Genomic DNA, 24461 nt, shown 5'->3' with positions numbered 1-24461 from the left:
TGTGAACTACATTTAAAAGGAAAACTATAATTCTGACTTTAAATCATAGTCTGCTGTTGCCACAAACTACTGAAAAATTCTAGAAATACCAACATTTTTGGTTTAAAAAAAAGCCAAATGAACCAATTCATTAAGCATTACAATAAAAACAAGCATAATCGCAAAAGATTAAGAAACTCTAAAAATCACAGAGTCCTATAGATTGAATCAAAAGGGATACCACAGGTCATCTAGTTTTAGTTTTACTTCTTCAATTATTTTACAAAAGGAAGCTGGAACCAAAAAGGTAAAGGGACTTGTTCAAGATCACACAGATGGAAGTGTTCAGGTTAAAGCCAAGTTCTCTGACTCCAAACATGTTGCACTAACTCCACTAAGACTCATTGGATGAAGAAACATATGGATTACTCATGAAAACATGTCCATATTAGCCAGCAGTACAAATATACACACCCTTTGTGTTCCTTTCCTCTCTCCTCATCCACTTCCGATATGCAAAGTATGGAGGTACTGTTTGCTGCACAGCTGTGAAGACAATTGGTCACCAAGTTTTTTTCCGTGCTGTAAGCTTACAAAGAGCAAGCTGGATGACCTAAAACAAAAGTCCATGCAAACAAGGCAACGAAGCAAAGATAATTGGCCCTGGGTCTCAAGTTTTGGTTAGGAAAATATGATCAATGTAATTTAGGGGCACTGAAGAATTAGAAAAAGACTAGATTTATACCTATTTAACTACACTGTCATTTTTTCCCTATATATGAAATGGTTTAAAGCTGAGGCAACCATATGTGTTGGGGAAAACCAGGCCAATACTTTTTTTTTTAAGTGCTCTTAATAAGGCTTTGTAAAAAGAATATCCTTTTATCAGACCATGTGTCCCTCTTTTTGACTGAGAAATATGGTCACTGTAATTAAAGTGGAGGTTTGCTTAGTTGCAGGGGAATGAACTAAATGACCTCTGGAGTCTCCTTTCAGCTCTAATTTTCTCTGACTAGGGTTTTCACTCATTGATTGATGGGTTAGTTTCTTTCTTCCTTTCCCACAACTACTTCTGCTGTCCATTTTATATTGTTGTTGTTTTTAAACCACACTAATCTTTACAAGTTTTGCCAACTTTCAACAAACTTCAGATCCAGAAACTACAAGGTTATTATGAGAAATGTAATCCTCAAATAGTAGTGTATAATTTAAGGAACCATTAATGAAGAATTTTCTAGTTAATTGAAATGTTAATTATCATACCTAGGAGAGCCTTAATTTTGTAATTTTCTAATATTTCCAAAATGTAATTTTGCATTTAATTTTTTTGCCTGGCATTCTACAAAAAGACAAAAATGGGGGGGGGGGAATCTTATTTGTATCTATCTATTCAATTACATTTAGCTAAACATAATGCTTGCCATGTTGCACAGAGCAGATCTAAAAATTGAAGAATTTGCAAAATACTGAACTTAGGGTATATTTTTCATTCACTAAGTACTTTCTTCAGATTGAAAGAAAGTTTGAGCTCTTACTGTTAATCAGATTCACTATTTTCTAGTTAAACTCTGAAAGAAAAATGACAAAAATCACTTCCAGTGTGATCTGAAAGCTACCTAAGTGTTTCAATTTGATCATAAGATGAACTCCAGCATAGCAATTACTTCTTTGAATAATTAACCTCAAATGAGCTAACCTTATTATTGTGGATTCCCAGGAGGCAGCAATGTGAAGTGGTAGAAAAAAAGCTAACTTCAGAGTCAGAATAACCCTGAGTTCAAATTCTATCTCTGAAATGGACAGGACATTCTGGGCAGGATATTCAATAGAACAGCCTTTTCCCAGCAACTTTCTAAAAACTATGAAAAATATTGTTTTTTTTTTCCTCAGTGGGAGTTCCCTAGTCCCCAAAAGTCACAAATCTTATTATTTAAAAAAAAAAAAAAAGGTAGATAAAAGAGCAAGGCTTGGTCTGACAAATTCTGTAAAAGATGTCAAGGATGCATATGATAAGAAAAGGAAGTGGGTCAGCCAGGTAAACACATGTAAAGAACGACACAGAGCAGATGATGAGTATTACTACATTATTCTCCACATTAAAATATTTGACATTAAAACGACCATTTTAAAAAACAACAGAGGAAGTCCCCTAGCATATTAGGGGAAGAGGGGATCCTACCTGGGTGATTTATATTAAGAAAAAGACAAGAAACAGAGGGTGGGAAATTATGGATGGATAAGTTATAATAGGCACCAATATAGGGTGGATTCACTTTTTGATCAGAGATCCAAGAAAAGGTCACACTATATAAACAGCTTAAATGTCCTTTTTTTCCCAATCAGTTCTTCCTCAGAGATAAGTTTCCCCTAATCAGACACTAAAACAGATAATGCTGTAAGCATATGAACGTTTTCTGCTTCCTTTATTCATAATTAATGGGCATAGTTCTTCTCAAGACTGAGAAAACATAACCACCAAATGCCTTAAACTGAACTCTGTAAGCTAAAGTCACCATTTGGTTTGAAAGTGGAAATTTCAATAAACTTTTTTTGGCATTACAATTATATAATCAGTTTGATTTTCTTTTAGGCTAAAATATTTGCTATTTTAATATCTAAAAATGTGCCTCTGCGCCATACTATACTTTTATCTGGGAATGACCAGAGGGACTCAAATGTAAAGACTCAGAGTCATTCACAACCAATCCAAATATCTACACAATTTCAACAAGGACTGCTAGAATAAATAGATATATCATTTTAGGACTGAAAGAGACTTTGGAGATTACATGGAACCCTGTCATTTTACAGATGAGGATACCAGGCTGGGCTCTGCAAGGATCAAGTGCCTTGTCTAAGGTCACACAGCTATGTAGTCGCCAAGCAGGGACAAAACATACCCAGTAGCTTTAGCTCAGTCAGCTCTTTCCACTCTAACTAAAATATATCGAATCAATTCTGACTTTAAAATATTGGTGCTTAAGAGATATTTAGCCTTTGAGAACTTTACTTTGACGATTAAAACAAAAAAAAAGCATTGAATAAGTCCTCATTTGGGCAGGAATTTCTTTATTTTACTTTGCTCAGATTATAACTAAGGTGATCGAAGTAGTTCTCTGGCCTATATGGAACAGGCCATAAAACATATGAAGTCTAAGTCTCTTGTCAGGTAGTTTGGCAGAACCAAACTCAGCAGATTTCAACAGGTCACTTCCCACTCATACCCATACTATAAGTGCTTCCAATGGAAATGAACTTTGGTGAAGGTTCATGGAAATGTTTGCAAGGCACTTTTTATTTAGGGCACCTCAAGTATTTTTTTACCTTGTTGTTTGGTCAACTTGACAACAGTTAAGGATGCCCTGTTGAATCATTCTAAAAACATCTATGTGGTCCTGCAACATTCCACTTGCCAGGATGAACTTGCCAATGAAGTCCACTGAGAAGGATGTGAAAATAGAGAAAGAAAAGACAACTAGAATCAGACTAATGGCTGAATCAGAACTTGAAGAAAATGATAATTTAAAAAAAGAAGCTTCTATTTAAGATGAAAAAATAAGGCCCTAAACACCTCCATGTATCATTCTATCTTTTTTAAAAAGCTTTTTTATTTTCAAAACATATGCATGAATAATTTTTCAACATTAACCCTTGTAAAACCTTGTGTTCCAATTTCCTCCCTCCCCCCTCCTAGATGGTGGGTAACCCAATATGTGTTAAACATGGATAAATATGTTAAATTCAATATATGCAAAGATATTTATACAATTATCTTGCTGCACAAGAAAAATCATATCAAAAAGGAAAAAAATGAGAAAGAAAACAAAATGCAAGCAAACAACAGCAAAAGTGATCCTATGTTGTTTCCACACTGAGTCCCTACAGTCTTTTCTCTGGGTGCAGATGGCTCTCTCCATCACAAGGTCAATGGAACTGGCCTCAATCATCTCATTGCTGGAAACTATCATGTCCATGAGAATTGATCATCCTATAACCTTGTTGTTGCTGTGTACAATGATCTGGTTCTGTTTACTTCACTTAGCATCAGTTTATATCTCTCCAGACCTTTCTGAAATTATCCTGCTGGTCATTTCTTATAGAACAATATATCATTCTATCTTAATGTATCCTCCTTAGGGAATAGGTATAGCAATAAAAAAGGTCCTTTACTAAATATATATATATCCTGGAAAAGTTTATTTAGGCAACTCTTAAAGCAATTTCTTTCATCTCTTCTCACTAGTAGATAATACTCTTTTTTTTTTTTAAATAACTTTTTACTGACAGAACCCATGCCAGGGTAATTTTTTACAACATTATCCCTTGCATTCACTTCTGTTCCGATTTTTCCCCTCCCTCCCTCCACCGCCTCCCCCAGATGGCAAGCAGTCCTTTACATGTTGAATAGGTTACAGTACATCCTAGATACAATATATGTGTGCAGAACCGAACAGTTTTCTTGTTGCACAGGGAGAATTGAATTCAGAAGGTATAAATAACCCGGGAAGAAAAATAAAACTGCAAACAGTTTACATTCATTTCCCAGTGTTCTTTCTTTGGGTGTAGCTGCTTCTGTCCATCTTTGATCAATTAAGGCTCTCTTTATCGAAGAAATTCACTTCCATCAGAATACATCCTCAAACAGTATCATTGTTGAGGTATATAATGATCTCCTGGTTCTGCTCATTTCACTTAGCATCAGTTGCTGTAAGTCTCTCCAGGCCTCTCTGTATTCATCCTGCTGGTCATTTCTTATAGAACAATAATATTCCATAACATTCATATACCACAATTTACCCAACCATTCTCCAATTGATGGGCATCCATTCATTTTCCAGTTTCTAGCCACTACAAACAGGGCTGCCACAAACATTTTGGCACATACAGATCTCTTTCCCTTCTTTAGTATCTCTTTGGGGATAATACTCTTAAAAGAACAATTATTTCTGCTAGTAAAAGAAGGCAGCTTAGTTTTCCATCAAAGCACAAACATTACTTGCATTAGAAATGGCCAATTTTAAAAAAGAAAACACTCTGGTTCTTTTTCAACTACTGTACCGACTAATTCTACCTTGTATTTCTTCCTCTTTATATATTTTATAAGCCTATGAACCTAATGCATCTTCTATGACCCACTCAAGGAATTTTACTTTTAATCTGTGGTCTGCCCTTGCCAACAGAGCTCTAGCAAAGTCCCATATCTTCAACCTTGAGAACCCTGAAAGTGTTTATTAAATTTTGGTCTTGACAATATGCTAACAACTTGTTCCCTGTGGCATCAGTGGAACTGCTCAGGGAAATACCTGCTAATGTAAGTAGTCATGTTTTTAAAGTGCCACCCTACCAGCATCTATGACAGATGACTATGTGAGCAATCCTCCAGAGATGATCTGGAAAAGGGATTAATATTCTCCTTCACCTTAAGTGAGAACAGCAGGGCTAATCAGTAAGCACCAGGAAGCATATGCTAGGGAGGCAAAGAAAAGTAGAAGCATGAAAGGGAAGACAAAGGAATATGTGGTAGAGAGTAGGAGAGGGCCACTAGCACCTTCAACTACCAGTCAGTCCTTCCAGTGTCAGAGATTACCTACTATGATCAAAATACATAAAAATTTTTGTCCTTTTTTTTTTTTTTATCTTGGAATATTTTCAAGGTTCAAATCAGAATCTCAAGCCTAGAAGTCTCTTCTAGAATTTACTCAGGAATAGTAGTCAGGTATCTGAAATATGGCATTTGGGCAGATCACCAGTTTATTTACATATGATTTGCATATGTTTTACACATTCAGAGGCTGTGCAACTACAACTAGATAATTTTTAAAATTTAAATTTGATCACTATTAGGGACAAGTTTTTTAAAAGGAGAAGGGTATTATTTCCAATAAAAATCTCTTCTGAGCCATTAAAGAACTCGGACCAGACATCAAAAAGTGCCCTGAGCTCACTGAGTCAGAGGAAATAAACAGTTCCAAAAGTCAGATGCTCATCACATGAAGGGAATGAACTTGTCTGGCTGGTGGGAAAGTTAATTTTCAAATTTATTAAGTATGCTGTGCCTTCTCAGGATCTGAAGGATCATGCGGCTCTGACGTAGCACATGGTAGTGAAGTGGGCTCATGGAGCAGAGGATGCTGAGGGCACAGGTATTACAGGCTCTTTGGAAGTCATCTGATCCAAGTACCTCAGTTTACAGGAGAAGGAATGGAGAACTAAAAAGAGGAAGTGATTGCCCAAATTTATGTACCTGAGGGTTCTAAGTAGCAAAGTCTGAATTTGGATTCCACTCCCAACTCCTAATCTAAAACTCTTTCAGGAGCAATTTGCTGACTGATGATACCAAAAAATCTGGGGAATATACATTGATCACTTTCTGTACAAACTTGCCTCTCCTGCTTTGGACAGAACACAGGACAGGCACATCTGGTGAGAATACTGACAGCTGCTCTCCATCAATTCTGTAGCTAAATTAAATTATTTTTTATTTTCAAATCAGCTGTCTCCTGTAAATTAGGCCTTCGTTCCTTTTTTTTCTAAGCAATCTGTATAAGCACCCAACTGGAACTTTGAAATGATAAGGAAACCAAGGGGATTCATTCAACCATCAGATTTATCAGTAGAAGGAAAGGAACAAGCATTTATATAATGCCTACTATTTACCAGGCATCATGCTGATCATTTCAAAAAACAGTATCTTATTTGATCCTTACAAAAATCCTGTAAGGTTGATACTACACTCCCATTTTAGAGTTGAGAAAACTAAGGCAAAAAGAGTTTAAGTGACTTGCCCAGATTCACACAGCTGTTATGTGTCTCAGGCCAAATTTGAACTCTTGGTCTTTCTGATTCCAAGCCCAGAGCTAGAACGAATGCACTATTCTATCAATCTTTTTTTTTTTTTTTAATTTTTAAAAATTAAAAAAAAATCATTTATAAAAAGTCATCCAAAAAATAACCTGATCCATCCTTACTGGTAAACAAAGAATATCTTTTATTCTTATTTTTATTTATAATTCAAAGAAATCTGCTAACTTTTTTTGCTGCTTTGTCTTTCTTGTTTTACAAAGGTATTTTTACTTGCTAGAAGGCAGGGTCTGGCTATTGGGGCTTCTTGATATAATATTACATCTCAAGAGAGGACTCTATATTAACAATGTCCAGGGGGCAGGGGAAAATTAAATGCATATCTAGAACAAATGACACCATGGAAATAATTATTTTGGTGTGGTAACTCAGAGATTATTATGAAATAAAATCAAGCCTTGAAAATGCACTATTGTAAATTTTCTCTGCAAACAGCTGGTTCCAATCAGAAGACTTAGGTAAAATGAGAAGGAAATCAACCAAGAAGTTGACATCTGCTACTCTAAAGTTTCCTCCAGACCTCATGTCTACAAGTGTCTCTTGGAAATCTCCTCATCTGTAAAATGAGGGATGTTTGGATTCTATGCTGTACATCATATGATCACACAAATCTAACAGCAAATACAACTTTACAGTATGGAAAAGGATACTACTGAGAGAAAAGAGTTCATGATTTGAGATGGAGGGTCAACATACCCCTAGCTAAATGGCTTCTAGAAGTTTACTGGATAGTGAGGCAATAGAGGCTTTCACCATGTCTTGAAAGAGAGACGTGACTTGCCAGGGTCAGATATTCTGGGCATAAAAAAAGTCTTTCAATTTTCTTCTGTCCACAAAGGAGAAGGAGAGAATGGGTAATATTATTCCGTTTGAGCCTGAGCCTTGTGTCATAAACCCAAGACATGGCTGTGAAAGTTCCTCTTTGATGAGACATTTCCAGAAGTCCAAGACTTCATTCAATAAGTCAGAAGTGGCAATTTCCGCTGAACAGTATTAGAAAACATCTCCCTGACACCACAAACTCCCAATCCTGCTTCTTCCTCCAAACTTTTAAGGCCTCAAAGCTGATGTGGCTTTAGCCCAGATTACCGAGACACAACTGGACCATGCTGGTTACAGTGGGGTGTCACATGGGTAAGGTATGAACCAACAAGCTTAAGAAGCAGGTGTGCAGTAATTAGTTGTCATAAATATTGGGGGAAATGTTTAGGGAAGGGCTCATGGTAGAACGGCCATTAGGGAAAAGACAAGAAGAGATGAGAAGATAACAGAACTCAACCACCAGACAGATAAAGTGTCTAAATGACAAAGGAGCAGAATCCATCTTTAGCTCTTTGAGAGAAAGGAAGAGCATATTAAATTTTAAACAAAGACCACCCCAAGGGAAAACATCCAACCACCCTCCTCCAACCTGCTTCTTTTATTTCCAGGGCTGTTAGTCAGTTAGGTTCATATAAAATGAAACGTTCCTAATCTCAAGGGTTTAAAAAAAAACCATCCCACTATCCATATAGCAGCTGGCATACTGAGTCTTTGGAGGGGAGACAATTCACATGGAAATGCTCCCCCCCCCCAGAAGAGTCACCTCACTATCTCCTGAGGTGGGAGTGTCTGCTTCCAAATATGAGAGAGAGAGAGAGGAGAAAAACAACCTGAATGGAAATTCAGGGGAGGTGGAAAGAAAGGCAGAAAGGGAAGGTGGATTCCCTGGTCTCCCCCTTCCCAAACACCCAAAGAGAAAGAACTGAGTTTGGTTTATAAAAAGAAGGAAATACCCACTGCCTCAACCGAAGAGTAAACTAAGTCATAGTGGAGCACAGAAAAGGGGAAGAGGCTCTCCAAAAGCTTTGCTAACAGCCAAGAAAGGCCATTCTCTTAGGAGGGAGATAAAAAAGAGGAAGGGTGGAGGGAAGGGAGGGAGAGAAAGGAAGAGGGAAAGAATGAAGAACAGGAAAGATAAATTTAGAACAAGCAAGTGTTATTCCTTTGGTAATTCTATCACTCCTTCCTCCCCTCCTCTGACTTAGCTTGCCTAGAAATACAGGATGCAAGGGGAATGTAGCTTCTGAGCAAAGGGTCTCCCCCAATGAAGGTTGGGAGTGGGGGAGGGGGTTATAGCCTAGAAAACTTTTAAGGCAAAAGAGCAGGAATTGTTTAACTCCCTCTCTCCAAGCCCAAAGCGATCCAAGCCATATCACTGGCCAGCTCCTCATAGGGAAAGGCAAAGCATTTCTAATGGTCTCCTGGGGAGGCCAAAGGGTTTGTTACTGGCTTCCTAAGTGGTCACTCCAAAGAACATTTGGACCTTCGGGCTTCCCACAGGGTTCTGAAATCATTCTCCTCTGTTGTAGCTGAGAACCAAATCTAGGCAGTAGCTGTGGGCCTTCCACAGGTGAAATGTGGAGAACAGATAGTTACTACAAGAGCAACACTGTCCTAAAGTTTGAATAAACAGGTAAAGAAGGAAAAGCATTTTGATTCAGTCCCTCTGATCTGAGACATAATTAGAGCAAAGGGAATAATGGAAAAACTGGCTATTATCCCACAAAACAAAACCTGGAGGAATCCTTGGTGTACCATCTGGAGATTGTTCCGTAGATAATAAAGTCCTAGGGAGTCGGGCTTACCCCACAAGCCTGGGCTGGGGCTCTCTGCCCTGCCCCTAGAGTGTTCTTCTTAGAGAAGACACAATTGAAAAGATACATCCTAAAAACACCCATGGACATTTTTAAAGACTAGGAGCTAGTTTTCAACCAAAAGGAATCAAAGGACTTTGAAAGGGGGCTTTAAGAAAGAGAGTGAGCTCCTAGAGCAGCAGCTGGGTATTCAAGGAGGAAGGCTATGGCCGGAGTAAGGAGGGTGAGGGCCAGTGACCTGAGAGAGTGGAGGAGGAGTGGGCCGGGAAGGAGGGAGGCAGCCCAGCAGCCCCGCAGCCCACCCGCAGAGAGCCAAATCCTCAGGAAATTTCCACTGAAGAAACAACAACACAAAAAACCCAAGTAACACACATCTTTCCAGTGCATGCTTGTCAACCAGTGGCTAAAGCAAACTGTCATTTGTGGAGGTGGGGAGCCAAGAGAAGTGTCGAGTGCTTAGGAACAAAAATGCAACTTTATAGTCATGTTAGAATGGAACAACAGTGGTGCTTTAGAAGGAAAAAAAGGAAAGAAAAGAACGAAGTGGATTAAGAAGAGCAGGGGGAAAAAAGTTGAGCTCATGGCCTGAGATCTGGTAATCTAAGTGGCTGTCTGGAAAGAATTTTTTTCTTTTTTACAATCAAGGTATAAAGGCTTGAAAATAGGGGTTTCTAAGAGAAATGCTGACAAACTCTTAACCGAAGCAAAAGAACTCGGCAGTTATTATACAGAAGTTTTTCAGAACAATGAGATAGAACACAATATAATAGAGTAGAACACTAGGGGAGGGCATTAAGAGTACTTAAATCATACAGTTAAAAAAATAAACCTGGGTAAAGAGATGCCACTGAAAGAAAAATGTCACGGGCAGGACCTTAATTATTCAAGCCAACAGGAAAAGAGAAGGAAGGAAAGGAGAGATATACATTTTTCCCATTTCCTTCATAATCAAAGGCAAACAACTTTTAAGACCTAACACATTTCAAAATTAATGAATTAATCAGTTTAAGAAACATATACTAAGAGTCTCCAATATACAGCAGCACAAATATTACTATTGTACTGGGCTTTACAGAGTGTTTTCAAATCAATTCCATAAATCTACCAAAAAAAATTTGGAAGAAGGTAGAAGGAAATATTTTTAACAAAGAGGCCAAGTACTCCTCTGAGGATAATGTGGACATAAACAGCACACCCCTACATATCTTGAGATTTCCTCACCAGTTAGAACATTCATTTCTAGAGTAAGTGGAACCCAGGCTAAAACACTCCCTTCTCTCCTTTTCACTTAAGAAATGATGACTCAAATTTAAGAAATAAATATGACCCTGGATGAGAGAGCAGGTGGTTCTGGATGATTTTATGTCTCTTAAAGACATTAAATTCTTCCCCAGGGAAGAAGCCATAATATTATACCCAGTTGTATTTTACAGGATCCAGAGTTTTAGATGCTATAAATTATAGCCAGGTATTGTGAATGGCTAGCAGGCCATTTCCTCTTCTATACAGAGTATTTCTCTATATAACAAAGAGGAGAAATAGATATCATCTGCCAAAAGCTACCTCTGGATGGTCTCAGGGTGCAGGGTCCATATATTTTTTGGACATGGCCAATATGGGAATCTATTTTGCTTGACTGTGTATTTGCTGCAAGGGTTTTGTTTTTCTTTTTTCTAATGGAGGAGGTGGATGAGGGGGAGAGAATTTGTGTTAATTGAAAAATAAAATAAAATTAACAAAAAAAGAAGAGTACAGCTAGTTCTGTCAGACACCTTTTTTTTTAATAAGGGGTAAGGGTTCAAGGAACAAACTTTCACACTCTTAATTAAAATGAGATTCCTCCCAGAAGAACCCCTAGACAAGGATTCCTACCAGGAGGAGGGGGAGGCAAGTTCTTTCCAGGCTCAGGAGAAAACTGTAGACCTAAAAAGTACAAAGAAACTTCAGTCACAAAAAACCCTTCCATAAAAAAGTCAGGCTTCAGTCCATGGCACCATGAAACTCTCTCTCCTTCAGCTTGACAGTGGCAGGTATGAAGCTAAGACCAGTTTACAGACAATAACATTAACTCCTTCTAAATAATGTTGAGGTTCTGACATAGACGATAAAAGCTGAAAACTTCAAAGGTAAGATTGAAATCCCATCCTTAATCCTCCCCATTGTGTCTGAGTATGGCAGGGGTCCGGGATCAGTGCCTAATGTTACCTACCGCATATGTTTTGACACATAAGCACAACAGAGCATATAAAGTAAAAATAGAGGGAAACAACTAGATGATGATGAAATTTTAAAAAAAAGACCAACACTTTTTATTTATTGTTTTTTCAGAGTGTAAATTCAGGCAGCAATACTATCTAGAATATACATGAGGCCAATTTTCATTTAGAAGGACAAAATATACAGTTTAAAAAAAAAAAAGAGGTTATAAAAATGAGCACACAACATCCTCTCCACGGAATAAAGATATTTTTGTTTTCTCTATCCCTACTCACTGATCTCAAATACAATATTTTTCTGCATCCTCTTCATATCCCTATACACCTTCATTATTCTTCAAGTGATGAAGGAACACTCTCAGTGTAACAAAAATTTATTAGATGTCTGTATAAAAAGAACACAGCATCAGCAGACACAAAGTCTTGACAAGATCCCTGCCCTCAAGCAGCTTTTCCTTAAGCACCAGCATTCAATACAAAATATTTTTTGAGGGAGCCGGACTAGTGGTTTTGAGAAAATTTGGAAATCAAAATGTAAAAAATAATGTTGAAATAAAAAATAAAATCCATCTTTATCAAATTTAAGGTAGTTTCTCTCTCTCTCTTTTTTTTTTCCTTTTCTGAGGCAATTGGGGTTAAGTGACTTGCCCAGGGTCACACAACTAGGAAGTATTAAGTGTCTGAGATCAAATTTGAACCTGGGTCTTCCTGACTTCGGGGCTGGTGCTCTATCCACTGCACCACCTAGCTGCCCCAGTTTTTCTCTTGTTAAGGCTTCTATATAGTATTGCTTTCATTTCCTATATGACCCTATCACTCCACCTATTCCACAAACTTCAGTGGTTCCCTATTACCTTGGAATATCAAACACAAATCCTGTTGGCTTTCAGAACTCTTTATACCTTGGCCTCTTGAGGCCTTTCCAGTCTTCTTGCATCTTAATCCCCTCTATTCATTCTGAAACCTGTGATACTCCTGGCTGGTTCTGGATCAAGACACTGCAACTACTGTGTGTTTTCAGTGGTAGTATTTTGAAAGACTGCACCCCACGCCTGGGTTCTCACCCTCCGTCACCTCCATCTCCTAGCTTTTTTCAAGTCTCAGCTAAAGACTCACTTTTTACAAAATCTTTCCCCAATTCTCTTTACTCTCAGGCCTTACCTAATATTATCTCCAATACATCCTGCATAGGTCCTTTGTATATAAGTGTTTGCATGTTGTCTCTCCCATTAAAGTAGGAGTTTCTTAAAAGCAAGGCTTTTTTTTTTTATACTTAGCACAGTGTGGGGCATATAGTAGGTGCTTAATAAATACAAGCTGAATGATTGAGTTGACTGACTCTAGTAAAATCCTACTCCAAATAAACAACCTTGGATTTTTAAAGAGAAATACAATCTCTGGTAGATCTTCCCAAATTAGAAAGACTCAAGAATAAACTTAACAAGAAACTCTATGTCTGAAATGAAGCTGAGCTACATTTGGAGGGATTCATCATTAGAAGTTTGGTTACAAGCTTGGTGGCATAGTGGAGAAAGCAGGAAGATCTGAGTTCAAATCCAGCTAGCTGTATGACCCTGGGCATGTCAATTAACCTCTATCAGGTTTCCTCGATTGTAAAATGATAATAACACCTATCTCCCAGATTTGTTGTAAGGATCAAATAAAAAAATATCTATATAGCAGTTAGCAAAGTGTCTCGCATACAGTAATCACTGTATGAATTAATCATTATTATTATTTATTTCTAAGTGATAATTTCCTTCTGCCAAGACAACGCATAACAAAACTGTCTATTAAGGTAATTCAAGAAAACTATTAAGTTGAAAAGGGTTATATTCTTCATTTTTTGACTAAATCATGACTCCATGAAGTACTGAAATGGGTTATATAGTTTTGTGTATGTGTTATCCAGGAAAGGAAACTCATTTTACAACATTCTGTTTCATGAGAAATGTGCAAACTTCCAAAAGCCAATTTACATACTACCTTTTGGATTGCAACTTGTTTGTTAGGTAGAGAAAGGCAACATCTAAAATATCATAATCAACATACTGAGACTTCCCTACCACACTAGTAAAAGCCTGGATAAGTACTTGTTTGAGCACTGCCCATTTCTGATTAAGCTTTGTAATTTTCTTCTTTTGTGGAAGCACCCTAGTATAAGGAGCAGAGTACTGACAAATCCTGTCTCTGACACCAGCTGACTTATTTAATCTCTGTGTAACTCAACCAACTCCCTAGTTTTTCTTACTAGGCTGGGGAAATGACAGATTATTTCATCCTCCATTAGTTGTCTATTTTAAAGGCAAAAAGATCTTTGGCATTTTCTTTTGCTCTTAGCTAAATCGATCCTAAGTCAAGGTGAATTTATTAAGCACCTACTTTGTGCTTAGGCATTGTGCTAAGTGTTATATCTTAATATAGTGCTTCTTTAGGCAATAAAAAGTTATACACATCCATTAAAATTCTTATTGGTCTTGCCAATTTCTGCAATGATTTAGACTTCCAAGTCACTGGCAACTCAAAATCAAAACAAATAATCAAAAAATATACATCCTACTATGTACAGGGCACTATTCTTTATAATATAAAGAAGTATATATGTATATTAAACCATAACATATAGCCTTTGACTTCACAATCCAGGTATGAAGACAATACATAAAATCCTGTTGGCTTTCAAAACTGTAGAAAATTTAAAAACTTAAAGAAAATTAAGGCCCAAGACAGATGTTCATCAACAATGTAAGACTTTAAAAACACACAGAGTTTTCAGAAGGCAAGTGTTAAGAATTCAGAAAGATCATCGTGTAAGAGACTTGAAGGATGACTGACAAAAGTTTAACATCCTATAAAAATTCTTTTTTAGAGGGTGGAGGACCAACAATAACATGTGTATCTTTGTTTCTGACAATAGCATTTTAAAATTTCCACCAATTCTAAATATACTTCAATAAGGTATCCTCATTTTTAAAAAATCTGGGCAATGGGACTTTTTTATTTTGTTAATAAGAAACTAAACTGATTTGAGAAGAGGCTTTCATTTCATACCACCCCTATCTTCTATTAAAATAGAAGTGACTTAGACCATGTCCTATCATCTCCACCATCCTTGACTTTAGACATTTTTTCATATCCTTTATTCACTCAAGAGATATTTACAGACATCTGTTCCCTGCAAAGTCAACATAGGGGAAGCAAAGGCAGAGCTTCTTCCCTCACAGCACTTACAATCCAACAGAAGGGATAACTCCAATTCTTCATCTGTATATATCCATCCTACATTATCAAGGGAACTTTGACAGAGGAAGCAGAAACACTCTCCACAATAAATTATTTTCCCCTTTGACTTTGTCCACTTCTATAGTTAGGGGTCTGCATCACAGAGATATACTGGATCTGTGACTTCATTGTTACAAGGAACTCCCTTACTGATAATGCCTATGGCCATCTTCCCTGATACTTTTCTTCTTCATAAATCCCCAAATTCTACGTTCCAAAGAACTTGTAGAATACAGAGATGAAGAGAAAATTGATCCTATATTCCCTAACTTGCAAGCCAGCTCAGAATCTAATTCAAATTCATGCTATTGTCTTACAAGAATGTCCACGGAGTAGTCCTGCCCTGTAGGATTCTCTCTCAAGGTGAAGACAAAGTAAGCAGTCCTATACAGGACTTAGAACTTAAGGGCACAGAACTACTGATTAGTACTCTTTGGATCTTAATGTAAACTGTATCCTATTAGTTGCCCCTATCATTCAGGGGCTTCTGAGAGAAGGCCCAAGAACCTTCTATAATTGGAAGAGACTATGAACTAAGCACAACATCCTGAGAAGAGGGATTAGGGGGAAGCTCTCTGCCCTTATCATTCCTAGCACTCTTTTCTTCCCAGTTCATAGCTGAACTTATCAGTGACATAGGCTATCTATATAATAGGGGGTCACAAAAGCAACTGTGTCACAGGTTCAAGAGAGATAATGTTTATAAAATGTTTCACAAATCTTAAAGCACTATATAAATTTTAATTATTATGATGAATTTATTAAAAAAACATTTTATTTTAAAACTGTCAATTTGGCATTTTGGGACAGCTTAATAACAGCACTGAAACCAATGAGTAGCTAATTAAGCTGAAAATCCAGGATATTGGTTGATAAAATGCCCTAAAAAATTGATTTCCATTGGTTTTGTCATTGACCACACGTGGGCATGTACAGTGATGCCAGACTTAGCAGGGGAATAAATGTGCAAGTTGCATAAAACCTGGGACTTCAGGTGTGACAGGCCAATGTGCATCACAGAACAAGCCCCCTCCTTTTTCACCAGCACGTTTCCTTTTACACACACTGAAATGGAGCTGCCCAAGTATCCTGTATGATTTTAAACTTAAGCTTCCCAGGCAAAAGAGTACTAGAAATATCTCTGAGTCCCAAAGCAAACTCAAAATAGAAGTTCTGCAAAAATCTCTGGTGGTCCTATAACCCTCTCTCCCTTCCTCCACATTTTAAAACCATTTCAGATCTTGGTTGCCTCAATGTCTCTAGACAATATGCTTAAAATAAGTCTCCCCAGTAGAAAATGCATCCAGAATGGAAATAACACAAGCATGCAATGACCATATAATACCAGGACGGTAATAAGCATGTAACACCAAAATGAAAGGAGACACCCAAAGAATCTTCACAGGAGAAAGAAAGAAGTAAAGTATTTCAGAGACTCTAGGGTCCTAGTCCTATATATTAATTTGAAATTGAGCTCCCAAGCAGCAGAAGCACTGGCCTAGAAAATGGGTCAAAAGATAACCAACCCCAAAATGTCCATTTGACCCTTTTTTTCGGTAGAAATTCCCATTGCTGACTATCCCATTTTTCTATCTTATCTTGGAATTTCACATTGTACAGTCTACTTTAAGTTGAAAAGGATTTTAATAACTCAGTTACTAATTGGTTAGTCTGATCAAGAATTACAGGTGACTTGGAGTAGGGTAAAGGGCCAGGTCATAAGCTAGGAGTAGAATCCTTAAAAGTAATGACATTTATTTTCAGTGAGAAAGAAATGCAGAGGCCAGATGGGAATTGAAACAATTCAGCTGCTTTGATCATTAGAATTAGCTGTATAAATTATTCCTATTCATTCTTAAGAATTTTTTCTTCTGCCTGACCCTAAAGTCCTGAGCTTCAGAAAAATATAGCAAAGTCACTGTGAGAATGAATCCAACAGCCTTTCTCTTCTGAAGAAATGACCTTTGACTTTTTTAAAACTACACCTGTACAAAACGAGCACAAGAAAGAGTGAGCAACTTCAAGGCCAGATGTATGACTCCCAAGGGCACAAAGTTCTTTTCCACTTTACCTATGTGAGGATTCTAGGACTTGAGTAAGTTAGCCAGTCTAGGTTCTCCAGGGCTTGGCCAGGGTTTATGTTGTTTCCCTAAACTGGAGCCATCCAGCCCACACAGCAGTGCCAGTTCCCACAGTCCCAAGGATAAGATCTGAGCAGCCTCTTCAGTCCTATTTCAGTGATATGTTTTCATTAATTTTCTCATTACTCAAAAGCTATTGCTGTTTGACCAGGAACCATTCAAGCATCATTTTAAATGACCTCCCCCCCCAACTTCACATGTCCCCCATCTCTTTAAAACTGCCACACTGAGCAATTTCAGTACTTAACAGATGTATTTAAATTAATTACTTTTCTGGGTTAGTTTCAGCCTCTCTCTGCCTCTTAAATCTTTCCAAACTACTCTCTGACTACAGGGATGCAGTTGCAACAACCATAAAAGTAATCTTAAAAGGCATATTGGAAAAAAAAAAAGCCCACACAAACTTATTAGCAACTCAGGAGTTTAAAGGACCTGCCACTTTCCCCACCCATCTGACAGGCACCCAGACTTCCTTCTGCAACCCCTTTTACACATATCCCAATTGTCTCAAACAGAAAACAGAGAGAAATTGGGGGGGGGGGGATGGAAGGTAAAGGAAAATATGAAGGAGGTACAGGGTGGAAGAAAAGAGTGAAGGAAATCGATAGGGAAGGAGAGGAAGGACTGGGGAGAAAAAGGAAAGGAGGAATGAAATGCCAGCAGGAAGGAGAAATAAACAGAGGAGAGGAAAGGGGAGGAGGGTGACAAAGGAAGAAGGAGGGATTGGAGAAAAGAGGAAGCGTGAAAGAGAGAAGTGAAAAAGGAGGAAGAAGACGGAGAAGGCAATAAGGATTGGGGCGAAAGAGGAAGAAGAGGGGAGAAAGAGGATGGAGAAGTTAAAGAGGGTGGGAGAGGATGAGGAAGGACAAGGAAGTGGGGGAAGGGAAGAAGGAAGATGAGAAAAGGAAGGAGGGGGAAGAGGGAGATGAGAAAAGGAAGAAAGGGGGAGGGGAAGAAGATAAGAAAGAAGAGGGGGAGGGGAGGATAGAATTAGAGGGCAAAGGAGGGGAAGAAAAGAGGAGGGGGAAAAAAGAGGACAGAGAATGGATAGAAGGAAGTGGGGAAAAGAAAAAGAGAGCAGAAAAAGGGAAGGGGGAGAAAAAGGGAGTGAAGGGGAGACCAGGGTGAGGGAAGCCGGGGGTCCAGCTAGACTGGGGCCGGCAGCCGGACTCCCCCAGCCCCGCGGCTGCCGCCGGGCTAGCCCTTTCAACAGGTAACTGACCCAGTGCATCTCGGCAGCGGCCAAGCCCGCAAACGCGCGGCCAGGCGGGCTCCCCCAGCCCGTGCCAGGGGCCCTCGGGGCGGGCACGCCGGGGCGCCCCTCCCCGCTGCCCCCTCACCCCGGCTCCAGCCAGCCCTGGCCGAGGTCCAGTTCCCGGGGCTGCCGGCGGCGAGGACACACGGACAGACACAGACACACACGCGCGCGCACACACACACACACACACACACACACGCAGAAAGTTTGTGACCAACCATCAGTGCTGGGGGGAGAAACTTCCAGTCCCAGACTGATGATCAGAGGGGTGCGTGCGGGGCTGCCGGGGACACCCACGTGCGGGGGAAGCCGACAGCTGCGGCAGCCGCCCGGCCTCGGCTTCTCGCCTGCCTCCCCCTCCTCCTCCTCCTCTCCTCTTTCTTCTTCTTCTCTCTCTGTCCTCCCTCCCTCTCTCCTCTTTCTTCTCCCCCTCCTTCCTTCCCTTCCCCCTCTCCTCTCTCCTCCCCCCAGACGCCATCTCTCTCTCTGTGTCTCTCTCTGTGTGTCTCTCTCTTTCCCTCTCTCCTTTTCTCCCTCCTTTTCTCCTTCCCTCCTTCTCTCTCTTTTCCTCTCTCTCCCCCTCCCTCCCTCCCTCCCTCTCTTTCTCTGTCTCTCTCTCCCCGGCATGAGGGAATGTGGAAGTGAAAGGCAAAGACGACATGTTGGCCGCCCCGCAGCCGGGCCTGTGGCGGGGCCGGTCCCCGGGGAGCCCCCGGGGGGGCGGGCCGCACGGACGGGGCTCCCGGCTTCCCCCTCCCCCCTCCTCTCCCCGTCGTCCCCCTCCCCCCTCCTCTCCCCGCCGTCCCCCTCCCCGGGCTCTCGCGGTCTGTCTCCGCTCGGGAGGAGGGAGGCGGGGGAGAGCCACGGGCTTTGGCTGAAGACTCACCCTTGGGCTTCTGGAGCGGCTCCTCCGGGGACCTAGGCGGGGGGTCCCTCTGCCGGACCCGGGGGAGGGGGGCGGCAGGAAGAGGGCTCGCTTCTGGCTGTCCACCGCCTGATGTGGGTGCTGGTACCGCCGGCTCTCCTCCGAGCACGCCCGCCCCGCTCCCTCCCTCCCTCTCTCTTTCTCTTTCTCTCTCTCCCTCCCTCCCTCTCCCCTTCTCTCCCTCCCTCCCTCCCTCCCTCTCTCTCTCTCTCTCTCTCTCTCCCTCCCTTTCCCTCTCCCTCTCTCTCTCTTTTCCTCCCTCCCTCTCTCCTCCTCTCTCTTTCTCTCTTTTCTCTCTCTCTTTCTCTCTCAGGAAGAAGGGAATGAGGCAGGGCTGACGTGAAGGGATGCAAAACAGCTCCTCCTAACCCAGCTCTGAGAGGAAGAGAGACAGAGAAAAGCAGCTCTTTTATCTCTCTTTTGTTTTCTCACTTCCTTTCCCCCCTCCCTTAATACCCCCCCTCCCTGGTCAGCCTAAGTTTTCTTTTCTCTTTCCACCACAGAGAGGAATTTTCTTTTTCTTTCTTTCTTTCTGTTCAACTCTCCTACTCTAATTGAAAGCCTGGAGGGGGGTTCCCCCCCCTTTTTTTTTTCTTCCCTCTTTTCTTCCTTCTTCCTCCTTTCTCTTTTCTTTAAAAGGGTTTTGTTTGCTGTGGGAGTTTCGTTTGAAAATCAAGTCACGCCTTTTTTTTTTCTCTTTCTTTTCTTCTTTTTTTAAACATCAGAGCAGAAAAAGGGAACAAAACTTAACTGAAGCTGAGGAGTGTGGGGGAGAGGGAGACCTATTTTTATATAAGGAGACTTAGGTAGAAATGGGGTGACTTGAGTTTGGGGGGACATAGGGCCTTCTGGTGCCCATAAATACAGTGGAGGGGGGGAACTTTGTCAGCCCTGGGGAGGGAAAGAGTCCTGGGGAGATGTTAAGCTTTGTGCATCCTAAAGAAAGAAAAGTTAATGGGATTTTGTAAATGGGAAGGAGGAGAAAAATAGGGTTGGGCTGAAGGAGAGGGGTGGAGAGAGATGAGGAAGTCTTAGAAACCTCTCTTTCAAGAGAATAAAGCTGGAGGTTTTGTTTTTGTTTTTTCAAAATGGGCATATGCCTATGGGACAAACATGTATTTAGAACATTTAACAGTTTTTTTTAAAATGCCACCTTTAAGACTATTTTCAAAGCACTGGCCAGCCACTAATGAGTTAGTACAGACAAGTGTCTGGTGAAGGGAGTGCTATTAACCCTGTTTGTGGGTGAGGTCTCCTAAGACAGGGAAGTGATGATGTGTCTTTCAGGAACAGATAAGTACAGTGAAGGTTAAAACTCCTTGCTGACTCCCAGCAGTTATAAGAAGCATTGCTGCTTCTGATGCTTGAGCTTCTTGGGAGGAGGTAGAAGAATGGACCTGAAAGGACTCTGGCTTCTCACCACTAACCTCCCCAATCATTTTAAAACAAGGGAGCTAATATTCCTGGAGTTTGCTGTCTGAGGCAGCTTTCTGGAATGTGCCACTGGGTTAATGAGCATTTCACAGCCCTTTCTTCTTACAACTCCACAAGAACAGTTCTTCTAGGACATATACCTCCAATCTCCGGAAAAAATTCAAGACTCAAAAGTTGTTCCTTAAAAACATTTCCAGCAGATAATGATAGATTATCCACTGGTTCAAGGCAGACAAACTAACTACTCCTAGAAGGAGAAACCATACTACAGAAGTGCAGAGTAGAAAGGGCTTTCTCAAGAGATAATCCACCCAGAAGAGAAAAATCCACGGAACGGGTCCTCTCATTCTCTCCTGAGGAGTGATCGAGTTTAAATTATTAATGGTGAAACCTTGCATCAGACCAATACCTATCAGCACTTTTATAGGGATGTTGGGAGAAACGATGTAGAAAACCTGTCTAGTGGTGGGCTTATCTCATTCAATTCAGTTTTTAATACAATAAAAAAAATTTTTTTTTGAGAACCTATCATTTTGTGCTGTGTTTCCACAGAAGAAGACATGGATCCTTTTTCAAGGAACTTAGGTATGAAATAATGAACAATACAAGAAATTTTAATGACTCACATTTACATAAGACTTTTAAGATTTGCAAAGTATATTACATATGTTCTTGGCAGCTAGGTACTCAATGGGTTGGGCATTTGGAATTAGGAAGATGTGCCCTTCAAATCAGGCAGACTTAGCAGCATGTCACTGGACAACTGTCAAATGCTGCCTGCCTCAGTTTCCTCATCTGTAAAGTAAGGAAAATAGTGCTTATCTCCCAAGGTTGTAAAATGAGATAATATTTGTAAACACTTTGCAAATCTTAAAGCTCTTTGTAAATGCTGGCTATTTTTCCTATCTCATTTGATTCTTACTTCAATCCAATAAAGATCTTAAGTAGAAGAATTATCTACATTTGACATAGATGAGGCCCAAAATTAAATAACTTACCTTTGGTCACAGTGGTGTTAGTATATGAAAGCAGATAGTTCTTTACTCCAAATCCTGCACTATAGGAGGCAATGTAGGGTAATAAACTAGGAAATCAGAAGATTCCCCAGCCTGGAGGTGAAGACCTAGGAGGTAAGAGGTGAGAGAAATAGAACACAGGGAGAATGAAGTTTTTTTAAGTTCACAGGTTTTTGGAAGGTTTGATGGTAAAAGTTTTTGTGTAACAGTAAAAAATTGTTGGGGATTGAGCTCCTTCATGAATCTGTAGCCAAGCTATATCTATCACCTCTAAGGTCCCTTCCAGTTCAAAGATCTGTGTTTTGGTCTGTGGTGCAGACAGTAAATATGGACATCAGCTTGGGAAGACATCAATGAGCATTAGAGTGGTTGGGAAAAATTTATGGGAATTTAATGGAAGTGAAATTTGAGCTGGACCTGGGAGGGTAGATGGTCTTCAGAAAGGGGAAGCCTGGGTAGTCAAAGAATCTCAGGGTTAGACACCTTAGCATTCATCTAGTTCAAAAAGTCTCTAAGCAGAAATTTCTTCTGTAACCGGTAATATTCTCAGCATTGCATTATCCAGATTACAATTATTATAGTGTAGTAGTGGGGAGGCAACCTCTTCCACTAGTGAATAGCTAAACTCTAGGAAGATATCCCTTGTTTTAAACTGAAACCCATCAATCCTAAATATTCAGATGAAGAATAACTCAAAGAAAGATAGAGACAAGAATGACAAGTTCCTTGCTATATCAGCTCTTCTCTATTTCTTCTCCTGCCCCGTATCCCTTCTTTTTTCCTTCTTTTTTCCTTCCTTTTCTCTTTTGTTCTTCCTAGGCTTTCCCCTACTTCTTAAGGGAAAGAATAAGCATTTATATAGGGCTTTCTTTATGCCAGGCACTGTTAAGTGCTTTTTACAAATAATATCTTATTTGAGGCACACAACATCTCTGTGAAATAGTTGCTATTCTTACCCCTATTTTACAGTTGAGACTGAAGCAGATAAAGATAAGGTGATTTTCCAGGGTTACATGGCTAATAATTGTTTGAAATTGGATTTGAATTCAGGTCTTTTTGATTCCAGGTCCAGCACTATCCAATTCTGTCACTAGCTCAAAACTCAAGTCTTAAACTACTATATTTACTCACTCTTGTCTGTTCCTATTTTCTCTTTTCATAGTTTGTCTTTACTAAAGACAATACCAATTAGAACAAGAAATCAAGTGTTACTTCTTTCATTAAAATGATTGCTTCCAAAATAACCCTTTCATCTCCAAAATAAAATACAATATCTTCTGTTTGCTTGTCAAAGTCCTTCAAAACCCACACACCAAGTATTTAAAAAAAAAAAAAAAAAGGATCTTGTTTCAAGGAGAAATTTAAGGTCATTAAAAAAAAACTTTCAATTTGTATATGTATATACACATGTATTGGACAAATATTGTAAAACTGAGGAACAAGCTCAACAGCTTATCTATCCAATTCACATCATGGCTTGGGCACCAGCATTCTTCATCTGTTTGATTATTATGTGAATAGTTAGGCCAAATGCTTTTGAGTGATTAGGAGTTTCCATGATTCTCTAGGCCTTCATGTAGTCAGCACAATGTCATGTTTGAATAAGAGTATCTGAAGTACTTTGCTAAGTGACTCAACGGATAGGTCAGTAGACTTAGAGTCAGGAAGATCTGAATTTAAATTCAACTTCATGGATTTCTTCGACAAAGAGATCTAACTCAGTTTCAATTGATCAAGGATGGACAGAAGCAGCTACACCCAAAGAAAGAACATTGGGAAATTAATGTAAACTGCTTGCATTTTTTCTTTTTCTTCTCGAGTTATTTATACCTTTGGAATCCAATTCTCCCTGTGCAACAAGAGAACTGTTCAGTTCTGCACACATATATTGTATCTAGGATATACTGTAACCTATTTAACATGTATAGGACTGCTTGCCATCTGGGGGAGAGGGTGGAGGGAGAGAGGGGAAAAATCGGAACAGAAGTGAGTGCAAGGGATAATGCTGTAAAAAATTACCCTGACATGGGTTCTGTCAATTAAAAAAAAAAGTTATTTAAAAAAAAAAAGAAAGAAAAAAAAATTCAACTTCAGATACTTATTAGCTGTGTGACCCTGAAAAAGTCATTTAACCTCTGCCTCAGTTTGCTCAATTGGAAATAATAATAGTATCTACCTTCTTCCAGGATTATTGACAGAAACAAATGAGATATTCGTAAAGCTCAGGCACAATGCCTGATATATATCAGTATATAATTCCTGACATATATCATATGTAAATGCTCATTACCTTCTTTTCTCTTCCCCTCCCCCTTATCTATACAGAATCCTGCTTTGACTTGGACTCTGCACTGGATTTCCTCTATGACAGTTGTAAACACACCTTTCATGAGCATACATCTCCCTGTTCCATGCTTTGTTTAATACTAATAATCAAAGGGGTCTGATCTTTGAACAAGGTTCTTTCTGTTATTAAATCTTTAAACAAGGTTCTCTCTGTTGTTTTATCTTTCAAAGAATCTTATATGAATTTGACTTATACATGGGAATTCCTCCAAGGCAGTGTTTCCCTCTACCAAACTATTTTTTAATGGTTAACAAACTGAGTACAATGGAATCCACTGGGTTTGGGGGGAAGGCACGCGGCTTCCATAATGGTAGGCATTTGCCAGCCAGATGTCTTATGATGTCCAATAAGGATAGTGAAATCTCT

At 39.6% G+C, this 24461-nt stretch overlaps 1 protein-coding gene across 1 annotated transcript in view; it reads right to left on the bottom strand.

Moving 5' to 3' along the window:
• The window catches only part of ZNF710 (zinc finger protein 710), an 82045-nt gene extending 62571 nt beyond the window's left edge, over positions 1–19474 (bottom strand). The window contains exon 1 of the mRNA XM_051981102.1: positions 19260–19474. The gene's annotated coding sequence lies outside the window, so the exon portion shown is untranslated. The remainder of the gene's footprint in view (positions 1–19259) is intronic.
• Positions 19475–24461: the final 4987 nt, after the last annotated feature.

The sequence above is a fragment of the Antechinus flavipes genome, chromosome 2, assembly GCF_016432865.1.
Source record: "Antechinus flavipes isolate AdamAnt ecotype Samford, QLD, Australia chromosome 2, AdamAnt_v2, whole genome shotgun sequence".
NCBI lineage: Eukaryota > Metazoa > Chordata > Mammalia > Dasyuromorphia > Dasyuridae > Antechinus > Antechinus flavipes.
The sequence above is the reverse complement of the archived record's forward strand: the minus strand, read 5'-3'. Positions and strand labels throughout refer to the sequence as shown.